The sequence below is a fragment of the Engraulis encrasicolus genome, chromosome 21 (genome assembly GCF_034702125.1).
Source record: "Engraulis encrasicolus isolate BLACKSEA-1 chromosome 21, IST_EnEncr_1.0, whole genome shotgun sequence".
NCBI classification, from domain to species: Eukaryota; Metazoa; Chordata; class Actinopteri; order Clupeiformes; family Engraulidae; genus Engraulis; species Engraulis encrasicolus.
The window spans coordinates 32,285,051-32,302,087 of record NC_085877.1 but is presented as its reverse complement, the minus strand read 5'-3'; the positions used below and the strand labels follow the sequence as shown (position 1 = coordinate 32,302,087).

At 40.6% G+C, this 17,037-nt stretch overlaps 3 long non-coding RNA genes across 3 annotated transcripts; 1 reads left to right on the top strand and 2 right to left on the bottom strand.

The window, feature by feature from the left end:
* The first annotated feature begins 995 nt into the window (after positions 1–995).
* Positions 996–6,500, top strand: LOC134437846 (uncharacterized). The gene is made up of 4 exons (XR_010032493.1): positions 996–1,723; positions 2,045–2,202; positions 5,070–5,141; positions 5,265–6,500. It is a non-coding gene; the product is annotated as an uncharacterized LOC134437846 (long non-coding RNA).
* LOC134437144 (uncharacterized) lies at positions 6,353–16,664 on the bottom strand. Its single transcript, XR_010032330.1, has 3 exons — positions 15,543–16,664; positions 15,060–15,186; positions 6,353–6,436 (listed from the first exon to the last, which is right to left on the bottom strand). It is a non-coding gene; the product is annotated as an uncharacterized LOC134437144 (long non-coding RNA).
* Positions 8,215–14,448, bottom strand: LOC134437845 (uncharacterized). The gene is made up of 8 exons (XR_010032492.1): positions 14,292–14,448; positions 13,021–13,090; positions 12,623–12,715; positions 12,106–12,190; positions 11,844–11,919; positions 11,522–11,735; positions 11,100–11,244; positions 8,215–9,264 (listed from the first exon to the last, which is right to left on the bottom strand). It is a non-coding gene; the product is annotated as an uncharacterized LOC134437845 (long non-coding RNA).
* Positions 16,665–17,037: the final 373 nt, after the last annotated feature.

The window sequence follows — 17,037 nt, the reverse complement described above, 5'->3', positions numbered from 1 at the left end:
TGAGTTGCCTCGTCGAGATGAGCGACCGGTAGCCTTACTCAATAGTGGTGTTCTATCGATTTGCGCTGCCTCATCTAAAGCTAGCAAAAGCTAGCAAAAAGCAAACGCTAGCAAAAGCATCTAAAAAGCAAGCTACCTTGATTAAGAAACATGCCATATAAAGAGACTGAGCTGAGTTTGCGCAAATACAGGACTCGGACTGGAGAGAAAGTGTTTGGGATCAGGGCCTGGCAACGGGTTGTTTAATGCAGCCATTTGCTGTTGGTTTGGTTTCAATGCGACGTGGGCCTGTCTCGCAAGGCAACATTGCCATATGAAATGATGTGCTATGGGGATAAACAAGCACGGTTTAGAGATTCCCAGATAGCAGATAGTGTATTGTGGCTTTTGGCAGATCGTCAATTTATGGGAATCATATTTTCAAAACATCCCCACCAGTGCATTTCTTATTATTGTACCAAACCAGCCTTAGGCTACTTAACCCAGATGCAATTTCTGAACCAGCTGTAGTCTACTGCCATTTTCAATATGCTGCTTGATGAGTTTTGATCAGCAGAGTGCTGCTGCAATGCCTAGGAAGGAGGCTGATGTACGGTGGCCCAGTAGTGCAATCAATGTTTACATTATACAACACAAATAAACAACTTTGAAAACAAAATTACATTGAGAATACACACTTACATATTGAAAACAAGTTGACATTTCACAAAACACATTAACAAATGTAAAAACAACTCTACAAAACACATAGGGCAACTGACATTAACAAGTTTGAAAACAAAATTACATTTGCATTACACACTTTCATCTTTAAAAAACGAATTACTATTTCATAAAACACATTAATAAATGTACAACAAACAAAACAAAAAACAAATCTAAAATACATTACAAATAATCTAAAATACATTTCAATGATCTGACAAAAAAAAACCTTTGATACAAATCACATTAACAAGTTTGGAAACAAAATTAGCCTACATTTACAATATCTTACTTGAAAAAAAAAAAACATTTCATTAAACACATTTGCAAATGTGAAAGCAAATGAACAAAACACAAAAGCAAACTGCGAGACACATTTACATTTCACGAAACACAAAGCAAATTAACAAAACACAAAACACAAAAGCAAACTGCGAGACACATTTACATTTCACGAAACACAAACGCAAACTCCAAAAACACATTACATTAACGAAATTTCTTACGGAAGTAAGAAATTTCTTACGGAAGTGAGAAATTTCTTACGGAAGTGGTGTAGGTGCCCAACGCGTTCCTCCTGCCTGATCCGTTCCCTAATGGGGCGTCAGGAAAGCGGACGTGACGAAACAGGAAATAGTGAGGAATAATTACATACTTTCAGCGAGTGGATGAGACGGTCGATGCGGCGAGTGAAGAGCATTCATTTTTTAGCATTTATTTGATCGTTCTGAGAAAAAGTGTCCGGTAACATACACACACATGTATTGCCCGTCTTGTGGCCTTTGCTTCATTCGCCTTATTCACCCGGAACGTTCTAAAGACGTTGAGGGGTACACTTCAGGGGTACATTCGGCAACGCACCAGCTGTCATAGCGCCTCACTGTTGTGTGCCCAAATGTTCGTCCTCAAAGAGAAAAAATCCTACCGTGGACAGACTTTCCACCGTTTCCACAAAGAGCAGGCACTTCGCCGTGAATGTATAAATCAAATCAAGAGGGATCCTGGTCCATATTTCAAGGTAAGATGCAAAATTATGTTCAATCATACGCATTAGCTAGCACAAATAAGCTAGCTCGCCAAACTTGTCATGACTCATGTAGCCTAATGAAGCGAATGCCTCGGTGAAATAAAAAAAAATATGAATGTGTAATTACACAACGCTACATTTATATGATGTTTCCAGATCGCTATTTCAAGATTATGCTTTTAACTGTGTGGTAAGCGATCCGATGGCCACTGATTTTGTGCTACCAGAACCAGTAGCATAGTCCTACGTGTGCCAAAATCAAGTTGTTTTGCTAACGAACTAAAATGCATACCCTGGTATTTATGGTTACAGATCAACGCTGAGACCAAGGTTTGCTCTGAGCACTTTGAGAAGCAGTGTTTTGTAAAGACCGCCCGTTGAATCACAAAGCTTATAAAGGATGCTGTGCCAACTTTGTTCGCCTGGACTTAAGAGAGGCCAAAGAGGAGAATCATCATTCGCAGACCGAGGTTAGTTTGTTCAGTCAATATTCAACTGACATGTGTTTACCAACCCTCTAATAATAATAATAAACTGAGAATAGTTCGCCATAGGAATAGCCTACATTTAAATTTAGTCAAAAGACTGGACAATTAATGTATGTGCTGGAGATATATTTGTTTGCATTGATCATGTCCTCCTGAGTCATGAGCCAAAGATTTCAAACTGTGATGTTATTACATTGCATTACATTTCACTTAGCTGACACTTTCATTTTATTCAAGCTAGAGGATTAGGCCCTACAGTAAAGTTATGATCCCAGACAGGGAGACTAGAGCAGGGCAGTCATGGGTGAGCGGTTAGGGCGTCAGACTTGCATCCCAGAGATTGCTGGTTCAACTCCCGACCCGCCAGGTTGGTGGGGGGAGTAATCAACCAGTGCTCTCCCCCATCCTCCATGACTGAGGTACCCTGAGCATGGTACCGTCCCACCGCACTGCTCCCCATGGGGTGCCACTGAGGGCTGCCACCTTGCAAGGGTGAGGCATGAATGCAATTTCGTTGTGTGCAGTGTTCACTTGTGTGCTGTGGAGTGCTGTGTCCATGGCCGTAGCCACATATGAGGTACCTCCCTTATTTTTAGAGAAAATAATATTTTTCATACATGAAAAGGGGATCTTCTCCAGAAATCTTTTCAGCTGCAAAACATACTGTAAACTGTGGTCATACTAGTAAATATTAGTTCATTATTTAGCAAATATTCATGAAAAGACCAAAATTGGCACACAAAAAACAGCATAGTTTCAATGAGCAACATAGTTACAATAGATACTCCGGGCAACATCCTACACAGTGCACCTTTAAAAATGTGTGGTGCGCTGCGCGTGCACTATGGACCTCCCTTATTTCAAATTCCTGGCTACGGCCATGGCTGTGTCACAATGACAATGGGAGTTGGAGTTTCCCAATGGGCTTTCACTTTTCTTTCTCTCAAGAGGCGCACTTTTTGGTGCATTCCGCTTTCCTCTTTTGCAGTAATACTCTTAATGGCATAGGTCCAGAGCCGTCCATTAGGAGAGTTGTGCCAACCGGGGACCAGGAAGTCAGTTGGTGATGTGATTCACTTAGATTAAAATATTTCTAAACAGCAACTATGTGTTCGCTGTAGACCAACACAGAACCATTACATAACAAACAAAGAATGTTTACCACATTGTCTGTGTGCTACGGCCACCGCCCAGAGCTAAAGTAACTAGCCTACTTCTATTGGAACTCAAGTCAATGGAGATTTTTGTGTAAAACGCTCCATGAGGCTCCTTGAGAGCCACCATTGCTGTGGAAAGATTGGACCATAGAGGTCTATGGGAGTGACGTAACTCTCATATTAGACTGCTCTGGCATAGGCCAGTGTGCTGCTGACCACATATTTCTTCCACCTGCTTGGTATGTGATGGAACTGATGTACGCCAATATGAAGGGGGCCTAGAAAGAATTTCTATCTCCCATTCTGGATGCATGATTGCCTGTGTTGTGCTCTAAAGCGACTGCCTGCCATAAAACGGAGGACTTCATGGACTGCCCCCCTGTTTGGACTACAGAGGGTTAGCTCCATCAAATTCACTGCACATACACCTGGCACCTTCCACTATCATCACCCATACATTTTGGTGAGTAATGCCCTTCACAATCCTGACTTACAGGGGATAATCACCGTCTTGCAATGCCTTATAACTACGGGGTTGCGAGAATGTGTCTGCCCCCTGTATGTCTGGATTGCTAAGGGCATTACTCACCAAAATGTAGGGTGCCAGGTAGTGAATTTCATGGAGCTAACCCTCTGTCGTCTAGAGTTACAGGAGAGCAGTCCATGAGTAATTTGTTTTATTGCAGGCAGTCGCTTTAGAGCACAACACCAGTAGCACTGTGCAGTAGGATTCCTTTAACTTGCTTAATTTCATCAAACGAATGCAGGCTGTGTTCTATCGTACCCCGGTTACTGGAAGTAGACCTGGAAGTCGTAGCCTAATCATACATTGACTGCGCAGCCCAAGTGTTTGAATATTTGCATTATTTTAAACGGTGTCTGGCATAACCTAAAATTAGCCCTTCAGACAATGCATTTTCAAACTGGTGCCGTGCTGCGATAAGTTTGACGGCCCTTGATTATGTGATTCCATTTGGTATGGTTGCTTGGTGGGTGCGGCCTAACAAATTGACATTTGAATGAAAAATGGTTAGCCAGGGTATACAAATACATTCTTTGCTTTTATGGTTTGATTAAGTAGCCCTACAGCTGTTATATTGTTATACTGACATGTGTGTACCAAACCTCTTTAATAATAATTAAAAAACGGAGAATAGTTTGCCATAGGAATACATTTAAATTTAGACAAAATACTGGGGAATTAATATATGTGCTGGAGATATATTTGTTTGCATTGTTGACTTAGTTATTACCATATTTGTCAGGGTATGGTTACAGTCCCTGGAGCAATGTGTCAGTGAGCAATGTTTTGTGCCTTTCTCAATGGCACTTAAGCCATGGAGAGGTCAGGGGTATTCGAACCTGCAACCCCCAGATTAAAGACCAACTCTCTAACCACTAGGCCAGTGTTTCCCAACCAGGGGTACGTGTACCACTAGGGGTACGCGAGCACACAGCAGGGGGTACTTGGAAAAATTTAATTTTAACAAACATATGGAGCTTAGTTACATTGGGATGGAGAAAGCGATATAGAACTTGACTTAGGGGGTACTCATGGCACAATGAAAAGGCTTGGGGGTACACAAGACAAAAAAGGTTGGGAAACATTGCACTAGGCCACGGCTGCCCCACCACTAGGCCACGGCTGCCCTGTGTATGTTGTGACTCCTGTCCTGTGTGTTTCTTTTTCAGTACGGATTCCATGGAGGTGGATGAAAACCAGCCTGATGAGAACCAACCTGATGTGAGAAGGGATGCCTTGAGGTAAGTTAATGAATTGTATTTAGTTGTGCCATAGTTTGTAACTCATTACTGCATTCAGTTTTATACCGGTTAGGAATTGACAGTTTGATCACAACTAGTAGTGTTGTCTTTTTGCCCCTCCAGCACAGATGTACCTCCTCCACACCCGTACCATGATTATGCTGTTCCACCGCTGACACCAGAGGAACAACTTGAGGCGGCTCGCAAGCACATCATTGAGCAAGACAAGTTAATAGCACAACTCAAAGATAAAGTGTTCAGTGTGTCAAGATTCCAGTGTGATGATAGTCCGATGTCATTTTACACAGGATTCCCAGACTATGCCACCTTTAAAGCTGTATATATGGCTCTACAGCCCACAGCCACAAGCATGGTAGGATGGAGTCAGGCTCAAAGGCTTAGACAAACAGAGGTACAGGTCATTAGACAGGCATTTAATATCTCCAAACTAGCAACTATGGACCAGTTCTTTCTCTTTCTCTGTTGCCTCAGACAGGGGTTTGCTGAGCAGGACCTTGCGGTGCGCTTTGGTGTGTCACAGTCAACTGTGAGCAGAATCTGTCACCTGGGCTAACTATCGATACTTCATGTTAGGATCTCTCCCCATTTGGCCTTCAAAAGCCACAGTAGATGAATGTATGCCTACTTGTTTTCAAAACACTTACCCAGACACCAGAGTCATTCTAGACTGTACAGAAATATATGTGCAAATGCTTAGTTTGCAGGTACTTAACTCCAAAATCTATTCCCATTACAAGGGCAACCCAAATTTCAAAGGCCTGATTGGAATTGCCCCGTCTGGTGAGGTGTCATTCGTTAGTGACCTGTACACAGGCTTCATATCCGAGAAGGAGATTACAGAATTGTCCGGCATCCTAGCAAAATTTGATGGCGTCATACCCATGACACTAGTAGGCTCTGTTAACCAGATGTGGGCAGTGAGTGCAATGTTAAACTTCCAAGGCCCATTATTCTGAAAAATTCAGTCACAAGTGAAACAGGAAACATACATTGAATTGATGTTTATTTGTACAAATCTCTCATGCTTCAAATGTACATGATATTCATGATATATCATCATATTATACGAAATGTTCTTATACTAAATGTTGTTGTTATATAATAATGTCTTGTATTATTCATACATCATTTCTCTTTGAAATTATAATAAACAAACCTGTGAAATGCAATCATTTGTTTTTGTTTACTGACTTTTTGTACAGTGCAGGCAGGAAGGAGGAGGAAAAAAAACTATCAAGTTTAGCGTTCATCTCTTGGCCATGGGAAAGCTCCAGCTGTAATAGATCAGAATACAAAACATTAGAAAAATGTTGTGTACAGCATATGGGTCGATGACATTTTTTGTGGCAGGTCAGGTGATCTCAGCTAGTACCATATTGTATAAAATTATTTGAATTACTTAATTTGAAATGTACCACCCTGATACTGATATGTTTGTAATACATGCAGATTCATATTTAGGCCCAAGTCCTTTTTGAAAGTAATTTATGTAACAGTAGTGTAATGCCATGCATTTTAAACATAGTAATATTGTAGTGTACAGGATTATTTTGAAAAGACAGTAACATGTGATCAGTAATGCATTACAGTTTTTGAGTAACTTTCCCAACACTGGTAATAACTAGAGTAACTAACTCCAAAGGCACCATGACTTCAGTAGCCTACAAACACAGTACAGTAATCATGGACACTCAGTGTACCGAAACTGACAGAGGGTAGAGGAACACCGCTTGAAAAACTGTTTCCAATACAGCAACAAGTCCCAGAGTACCGGTATATTTTGCCATTTTGGAATTATTTTGTCTGCTATGCTTACTTTCTTATCACCTCACCATACATGGCCATCTCTGATTCTCCACCCCCCCCTCGACGTTTACCGTAGCCAATGTTGTGCGTTTAGGGAACAGCGTTTTCCTCGACAACCTCTGTCAATGCTCTTTGATCTGAGCAACTGCGATAGGACCATCAACACTTTGCCCTGTCTGGTTATACTATTTGACATGCAACATGTTTAATCACCATAACTTAACGCCATGTTAAACGCGTGGTGCTGATATTAGGCCTACCCAGTAAACAAAATGACGTTTAAAGGACGTCTTTTTTAGGTCATTTTTGGACGTATAATTTAGGTCATCTGAAGGTGCAGACTGTAACTCCAGACGACGTCTTTTTCGGACGTCTAATGGACGTCCATTTTTGACGTCTGCACTACGTCCATATTAGAGTCATCTCCAGTCCAAATAGGGTCTTAGAGGACATGTTTTTGACGTCATTTTGTAGGTGGTTTTATTGACGTCATCTTTGTGGACGTCTTTTTGACTTCAAATTAACTCTGGGAGTTATCATCAAACATAAAAGTGACAGCAGTAAAAAACTTGAAACTTCTAGTTTTCAAAATATACAGACAATTATCACATGTAAAGTGACAGGGGGGGTTTACTTTTATTTAGAAAACACTTTTGTTTACAAGGTTCAATCTTCAAAAGTCTTGACTACATACCTCTGCAACGTTTTTTTTTTTTTTGTAGAGTTGTGTTTACATTCAATTTTTAAAAAAAATTGTATTACATTAACTTTACTGTCATATTCTTTTTTGTTAGGCTTTTCAGAAGAGGGGGAGATAACAAATGTGATCTTTTTCAAGAATAATTAACACCACTGCGAATTTCATGAAGTATTGATGATTATGACTCGTACACTATCATGTCTTAACAACATTACCGGTGTATTACAAAACCCGAAAGTCTTGAAATTCGAAGTAGTGTTAAATATTCTTGAGAATAACATTCTTATGAAATAGGTTCCAACATATTGGAAGAAAAGACATTGTACCTTGGGTTAAGAGACAGTTCATCTGAATGAAAACTGCATTACATCAATGGGTCTTACATCTGCCACATCATATCATTTCACAATCGTCCAGTTTTACAACATATATATTTTTAAAACACATGATGGTAACACTTTATTTTAACATTACATCGCTTAGCACTAACACATACAATGTTAACCCATTGATGCCTAAAGCACTTGCAGAAACGGGTGCTGATGCCATACAAATACATACAGGCGCCAGGGCCAATGTTGCACAACGCAACATCCAGTATCAATGGGTTAATGCCTGTATAAGTAACTTGTAAGGCATGTACTAAGCGAAATCAAACATTTGTTAGGTCCTTACTGAGGTTATATTAGGTAATAAATCCCAAATTGTGCATGAACAAGGCATTTGCGAATACATGCCTAACGTATGTTTGATTTTGCTTAGTGCATGCCTTACAAGTTACTTATACAGCATACAGGCATTAACACTGTATGCATACAGGCATTAACACTGTATGTATTAGAGCTGATAGATGTAATGATAAAATAAAGTGTTGCCAAAATGATAATCAAAATAATTCCCTGTAATAATCCTAACAAGCATGAACACAGATAAATTGTCATTAAGTGGTAAATTATGGAGAATCGGTCCTTGAGAAGGGACACAAAATGCTCTTTCTTCAGGTGTTACTTGAAGCTGCATAGGCTGTCTGAATGTCAGTGGATTCAAAAGAGTCATTGAAAGATACTCCCATTTCTGTTGTTGTGGACTGGTGGTGTCTACGTAGGTGGTGTCTACATAGTAAGTCCTTGTACACTTGAACAGCCATCTTGGCTGCAAATTATCATCATATCCTGTGCATCTGACAAAGCGTGTACATGACAAAGATGCCAAACTACTTTCTTGATGTCTGTAGTAACTATTTACATTTTGGGCATAAACACATGTTGAGTGATCACTGGGCTGCTGGGAAGCTTTGAGAGAAGTTGTAGTGCCTTTGTTCGTTTGTTGGTTGAGATGGGAACGTCATAAACATATTCAAAGAAGGTGAAAACAGAGCTGAGCTGTGCTGGATATAACAAGTTGCAGACCCAGTAAAGCTTGAACAGCTTGTCAATTGTGCAAGTCAGGCCGTCTGCAACGGGAATGGTCACACGGTCATTCCTGGCGGTGATGACAGACTCTTCAGGTTCCCAATGCAGACCACTAGTGGTTGGGTTGTGGATTCCATCTCAGTGTCAGTAGTGCAGTGAAGAGGGATGTGAAGTTGGTTCCAGACTGAGAAGAAGTAGAAGAGGAGGAAGAAGAAGAAGGGAGGGAGCGAGAGAGAGAGAGAGAGAGAGAGAGAGAGAGAGAGAGAGAGAGAGAGAGAGAGAGAGATCATCAATAATACTTAATAGCAAGTTTTACTTAACTGATTGAAAGGTATGAAGCATACCAGTCAAACTAAGTATAGCCGAATCAACTACACATACATTGATATCATGACATCTTCTTAGCTCTTCATTAAACTGAGTGAATTTAATTTCATTCATTTTTCATTTCATTATTTATATATACGTATGAAGAGTTTATTGCAAAACGGTGTATCTACCTTTTTTTGCATTTTATTATTGAAAATGGCTGTCCAGAGGTCCTATCACCTATGTGTGAATTCTTGCCATTCAAATATTTTGAGAACATACTTTTTCAACTTACAGTATATCACGCAAGTGAGTACACCCCTCACAGTTTTTGCAGATTTGTGAGTATATATTTTCATAGGAAATCATTAGAGAAATTTCACTTTGACACAATGATTAGTGACCTTTTAACAACATATTTAACCGCTTAAATTTCTTGTTCACTCAGAAAAAAACTAAATACAGCCATTAATGTTTGAACATGTACTCACAAAAGTGAGTACACCCCAGATTAAAATCCGGTAGAAAAGGGGCTGTGTTGGCTCGAAATGAAACAAAATGAAAAGGGATGAAAGGGGAGGTAATCAGTGTGCGTTTCAACCTTTCTTTGCATTGAACTTTTACATTTTGAGTCTGCATCTGGCTTAAATAGATTGGTGTGAGATTTGAATGCAATCCTATGGAGAATATCATGATCTGCGTCAGTAGTCACAGTGCATGTTGATATGCATGTTTCTTTTAGGTGTATTTCAGATTACCAATGTTGACAGCATCCATGCATCCCCAAACCATGTCAGTCCCACTACCATGCTTGGCTTTTGATAAGATACACTTTTTTTTTTTAAACTTACTTGTTTACCACCACACATGCTTGACACCATCTAAAGTATATTTGTTTATCTGGGTCTCTTCAGATCACACGACATGGTTCCAGTGATCCATATCCTTGGTCTGTTCATCTCTCTTGAGACCAAGATAAACAAATTTGCTTTAGATGGTGTCAAGCATGTGTGGTGGTAAACAAGTGAGTTTTAGAAAAAAAAAGTGTATCCTCTCAGTAGCCACGCATGGTAGTGGGACTGACATGGTTTGGGGATGCATGAATGCTGTCAACATTGGCAATCTGAAATACACCTAAAACAAACATGCATGTCAACATGCACTGTGACTACTGAAGCAGATCATGATATTCTCCATAGGATTGCATTCAAATCTCACACCGATCTATTTAAGCCAGATGCAGACTCAAAATGTAAAAGTTTAATGCAAAGAAAGGTTGAAACGCACACTGATGACCTCCCTTTTCATCCCTTTTCATTTCAAGACGATTCGAGCCAACACAGCCCCTTCTCTACCGGATTTTAATCTGGGGTGCACTCACTTTTGTGAGTACATGTTCAAACACTAATGGGTGTATTTTGCTTTTTTCTGAGTGAACAAGAAATTTAAGCGGTTAAATAAGTTGTTAAAAGGTCACTAATCATTGTGTCAAAGTGAAATTTCTGTAATGCTTTCCTATGAAAATGTATACTCAAAAATCTGCAAAAACTGTGAGAGTTGTATTCACTTTCGTGATATACTGTATATGAAATTCATTTTGCAATGCGGTATACGTATGAACTTATACAGTATAATATCAGGAAGGAGCCAAGACTGACTTGCACCAACACAGACCCACACGCAAACACACACACACACACACATTCCTACCAAAGATGTCAGCGATGCAGAGTCCTAGCTGGCCAATAGTGTGTGAGGTGTTAAGTTCCGCCTCTCCGTGCAGCAGCAGCAGGTTGTAGGGCGGGACCTTTAGCTTGACTGACAGGTCTTCCACTGCATGCTTCAGAAGCTCTGTCTGCAACACACATACACATAAATATTACTGACACACACATCAGCTGTATAGGGTTATCTACTTTCCATGGCTTCCCCCAACTATAAAACAGAATTATAATACTTCCTGTAAAAAGTCTTTGACTAGGCAAAGCGCTATACAAAACACATGTACTGCTGTGTGTGTGTGTGTGTGTGTGTGTGTGTGTGTGTGTGTGTGTGTGTGTGTGTGTGTGTGTGTGTACCTGTGCTAGTTGTATTTGGTGTATATCTGGTCTGTGGCGTATCTTTAAGTTTACCAGTCGTGCCGGTGTGTTCTGCTGATGCTGCTGCCAGCGTTTTCATTGGCTGGTTTTCCTGCGAGGGCGTGGACTGCATACGATGGCGATGTCTGCATCGTCAGACTCCTCTCCTTCATCCTCCTCCTTTAATTGGCCAGCTGCCGCAGCAATCCCGGCCCCTCTGGTGATGGACGCAGCAGGGAGCCAAGCGTCCAGCCTCATGTTAATCTCCCTGTCACACGCACGCACATACACACACAATGTAAGGAAAGTTGACAAGTCACTGTAGAGAAAGTGTCAGTGCGTGGCATGCACACAAGTGTGTGTGTTGTGTACTCACGTTAGTTTGCGGTTGGGCCGCCGCCGTGCCTTGAGTGGTGTGGAGAGGGAGGGGGGCGGAACGCCTCAGCACAGTCCTAACACCAACACATACACACACAAGGATGCATTAACACACATCAACATGATGGATATGGTAAGCATACAGCAATAAATTGGAAAAATATTGTAGGGGCTACTATGTTGACTCATGGTCTGTGTGTGTGTGTGTGTGTGTGTGTGTGTGTGTGTGTGTGTGTGTGTGTGTGTGTGTGTACACTCACATTGTGCTTTGCATGGGTTTGGTCACCTGGTCCGAGTCATCTGAGAGTTCGGTACACTGCTTCCCTCACCATCGCTGTCAGAAATCTGTCAAACATACAATGTTTGCCGTCCGTGTTAGCTGTAACTCATCCAAATACTGCTACTTTATACAGCAGGCACATATTTACTGACCAAGTTGCTCTCTATGACAAAAGTGCTATGGGCTACTGTGACAGGTAAACAAGAAACAACAGGTTAACAACACTTGGCGCTAATTAGTTCTCTACAACTACAGACCGCTGCTGTTCCCTTCCGTTTGGGATCCATATCACCAAACTATAGTTCTCTTGAACTTAACTGCATTGTTATAAGAATATGGCTATGACAGCCTTAGATAGCAGGTTAAAATTTGGTCATTGACATTTTGGTGACAAGGTCATAACTATGTATCGCAATGAGGTCCTAACAGAGGCTCTGCATGAAAGTGTTTTTAAAGATTAAAAGACGTTTTAAAAGTAACTATCCTTTGAAAAATACCTGCACAAAATCAACCAGAAAAGACATCTCAGATTTTACACTGCAGCGGCTTCGGAGTCAGAAGATGTGTGAGAACTGTGTAGCACTTTTCATCTGAAAATGAGAGCAGAAAATTGTACAGCAGCACTTAAATTTCACATTTACCAAAGTCTCTGTGTTATAACAATATCACAGTAACATATTTATCACAATTGCATACAATACAACAATAAAAAAAAATCTGGAAAAAAAATAATCTAAAAAAACAAATGAAAGGAGGCAGAGGGCCTGTAAGTGGATGGCAATTAGACACATGATCACATAGACAATATGATACACATGGAAACACACACACACACACACACACACACACACACACACACACACACACACACACACACACACACACACACATTTACCATCAGTCTGATCATCCAACTGTTCAATCAGAGTAGGAGCTTGGACAGATGTGGCCACAAGACCTGGGCCCTGATTAAGAGAGAAGAGAGAGAGAGGGGGAGAGCACGTTAGTTCCCAGTGCATTGAAGGTACTTTTAAAATCCCGTAGCCATAACTGGTGTTGATACCTTGGTAGTCGCCACACTTCACACGCAGCTGTTCTACTCTGCCACCTAAAACTCAAACTTTGAATCTTCTTTTCAAATGTCATGGTATCGTCACCAATTACCATTGCCTACAAAATCTCGTGCGTGGCAGTTTTATTCCTGGAACAGCGTACATCTGGCACGTCGCACCCTCCATCTGAAACAACTGCCGGTATTTTCCCAACACACCGTCATACGAGGTCTACCGAGACAAAACACGACAGCGTTGACCAGTTGCCCAGATCTACCATATTCAACTACATACTGAAACGGTGAAAACCACGACACTTACATGGAACTACGGTTCAAAGCTTGTCTATTGACTGGCCACAACAACTACAACCAAGCCGACATAATGTGATTCGGAAATTCGTTTGTATCACCTTTCATCGAGCCAACACAAAACAGTGGGATACTGCTTGCTTTTACTGGTGCTATTCTTTATCATGTACGAGGGTGGCGGATGGTCTGATTTACATGATTTGACGCAGAACTGCTTACGTTTGAAGCGCTGAAGTTTAAAATCGCCTCTATGCTAGCTGGCCCTTGTCTCGCCCCCTCCGATACCTGTTACTAGCAGCATCCACTTTTGCCCCACTACCAGTACTAGCTCTACGTCAATCCATCCGTGGTGTTTCAGTATCCTTGCATAAATCCTGTCAGACTTTCTTTCTTTTATGTTCAGAAAATAGCTTTCAAACTTCACATCAGTAAAGTGCCGCCTGATTTATTCCACACCAGCTAATTATCAGTTACCCTATTAGCAACCAATGTTAGCAAACCATCCAATATCACATTTCAAACCTTTAATTTTCCCAACACAACACGTTTTAACCATTAAGTTAGTCCACATGTGAATTAAAAGAAAATAAATATAATTTATAGTGCAAGCGTTAAAGATCAATAGCTAACTGAGTATCAATAACTAGCTAAATCTGATTGTAGGCTAGCTTAATGTTCACAGAATCACTGAGGCTGTTCCAATGTTCGAGCAAACCTTGTGAAGCAGGGTTTGATTTTAACCATACATTAACGGTAACACACGTAATTGTTACGAAATTATACCAATAAAGCGAATTACTTACGCCAGCCTCTCTCGGTGTCTGAAGTCAAGTCGCCGCATCTTGCATTTCCAACGGTAGAAAAGGCGGGCGGAAGTCTGCTTTCAAATGTCCACAGTCACGCGATTGGACAGCCAAACGGCCGTTAGTTTCTCACTTGTAGCACGACCCAGAAATGAACCTCTTAACTTCAGGTTTCGCACATTCTGTGAAATCTTACACAAAAATGACACATAATCTGTCAATGCTGTCTACACATCCCAATGTGTATTTTGACACATCTGTTTAGGCAGTGTGTCCCACGGTGCATTGCACGTTGGAGAGTATCTCTAGTTTCTTTCCCCACCCGATGTGAACAGAAAAAATAGCCTAGGAAAACTACTATGGCCTATTTAAAATCAAAGCAAAAAAAGCAACAGCAACAACAATCATGTCGATTTCCCTCACCTGTTTTTGACGTCCAAAAAAGTGACCTAGACTGACGTCCGAACTTTGAACTTCATAATGACGTACAAATAGGGTCATTATTAGACGTCCAAATAAAGGACCTAGTTTGTACGTCATTCTAAGGTCCAAAACTGGTCATGGACCGACGGACGCAATTTAGACCTAATTTCAACGTCTATACGACGTCCAATGTTTAGTGGGTATAGACAGGGGAAGTGTATCAGATCTAAACATGTAGGAAGCAGTTGACATTCACATGCACACCCGTGCCTCACAGATGCCGTAATAAACAAAAACGCTTTTTTTGTGGTGTTACATTTTACACATAGCTCGATTGAAGCTCACCTGAGTAATGCTCTTCCTAGAGCTCAGAAGGCACAGCATCCTTTATAAGCTTTGTGATACCACAGGCGGTCTTTACAAAACACTGCTTCTCAAAGTGCTCAGAGCAAACTTTGGTCTCAGCGTTGATCTGTAACCATAAATACCAGGGTATGCATTTTAGTTCGTTAGCAAAACAACTTGATTTTGGCACACGTAGGCCTATACTGGTTCTTGTAGCACAAAATCAGTGGCCATCGGATCGCTTACCACACAATTAAAAGCATAATCTTGAAATAGCGATCTGAATGAATGAATGAAACTTTATTGTCATTGTACAGGTACAACAATCATATAAATGTAGCGTTGTGTAATTACACATTCATTTTTTTTTATTATTTCACCGAGGCATTCGCTTCATTAGGCTACATGAGTCATGACAAGTTTGGCGAGCTAGCTTATTTGTGCTAGCTAATGCGTATGATTGAACATAATTTTGCATCTTACCTTGAAATATGGACCAGGATCCCTCTTGATTTGATTTATACATTCACGGCGAAGTGCCTGCTCTTTGTGGAAACGGTGGAAAGTCTGTCCACGGTAGGATTTTTTCTCTTTGAGGACGAACATTTGGGCACACAACAGTGAGGCGCTATGACAGCTGGTGCGTTGCCGAATGTACCCCTGAAGTGTACCCCTCAACGTCTTTAGAACGTTCCGGGTGAATAAGGCGAATGAAGCAAAGGCCACAAGACGGGCAATACATGTGTGTGTATGTTACCGGACACTTTTTCTCAGAACGATCAAATAAATGCTAAAAAATGAATGCTCTTCACTCGCCGCATCGACCGTCTCATCCACTCGCTGAAAGTATGTAATTATTCCTCACTATTTCCTGTTTCGTCACGTCCGCTTTCCTGACGCCCCATTAGGGAACGGATCAGGCAGGAGGAACGCGTTGGGCACCTACACCACTTCCGTAAGAAATTTCTCACTTCCGTAAGAAATTTCTTACTTCCGTAAGAAATTTCGTTAATGTAATGTGTTTTTGGAGTTTGCGTTTGTGTTTCGTGAAATGTAAATGTGTCTCGCAGTTTGCTTTTGTGTTTTGTGTTTTGTTAATTTGCTTTGTGTTTCGTGAAATGTAAATGTGTCTCGCAGTTTGCTTTTGTGTTTTGTTCATTTGCTTTCACATTTGCAAATGTGTTTAATGAAATGTTTTTTTTTTTTTTCAAGTAAGATATTGTAAATGTAGGCTAATTTTGTTTCCAAACTTGTTAATGTGATTTGTATCAAAGGTTTTTTTTTGTCAGATCATTGAAATGTATTTTAGATTATTTGTAATGTATTTTAGATTTGTTTTTTGTTTTGTTTGTTGTACATTTATTAATGTGTTTTATGAAATAGTAATTCGTTTTTTAAAGATGAAAGTGTGTAATGCAAATGTAATTTTGTTTTCAAACTTGTTAATGTCAGTTGCCCTATGTGTTTTGTAGAGTTGTTTTTACATTTGTTAATGTGTTTTGTGAAATGTCAACTTGTTTTCAATATGTAAGTGTGTATTCTCAATGTAATTTTGTTTTCAAAGTTGTTTATTTGTGTTGTATAATGTAAACATTGATTGCACTACTGGGCCACCGTACTGATGACTTATCTCCTTTCAGGATATTTATTCGACTGAACACAGAAATATGGCCATCTACCAGTTGGGTTGAGCCCGGACAAACTGGAATACGACAATCATATCAATGCCAGATGCATGATCCTGCCATCTTGAGTTTGTAAACTGCGGCAGTACAATTCGATGGGCAATCACCCGCGAAAACCGCCGCGAGGGTGTGCGCATGCGTGCGCATATGTGCGCATGCTCAGTAGCGAAAAGGATCACATCTCGATGGGTAGCTCATATAGACAGGACATCGGCAATTTCGGTTACCCCCGCACACGGGCCAACGTGCTATACATTAGGAATGGTGAATTTCATCATGGATAATCAATGGGC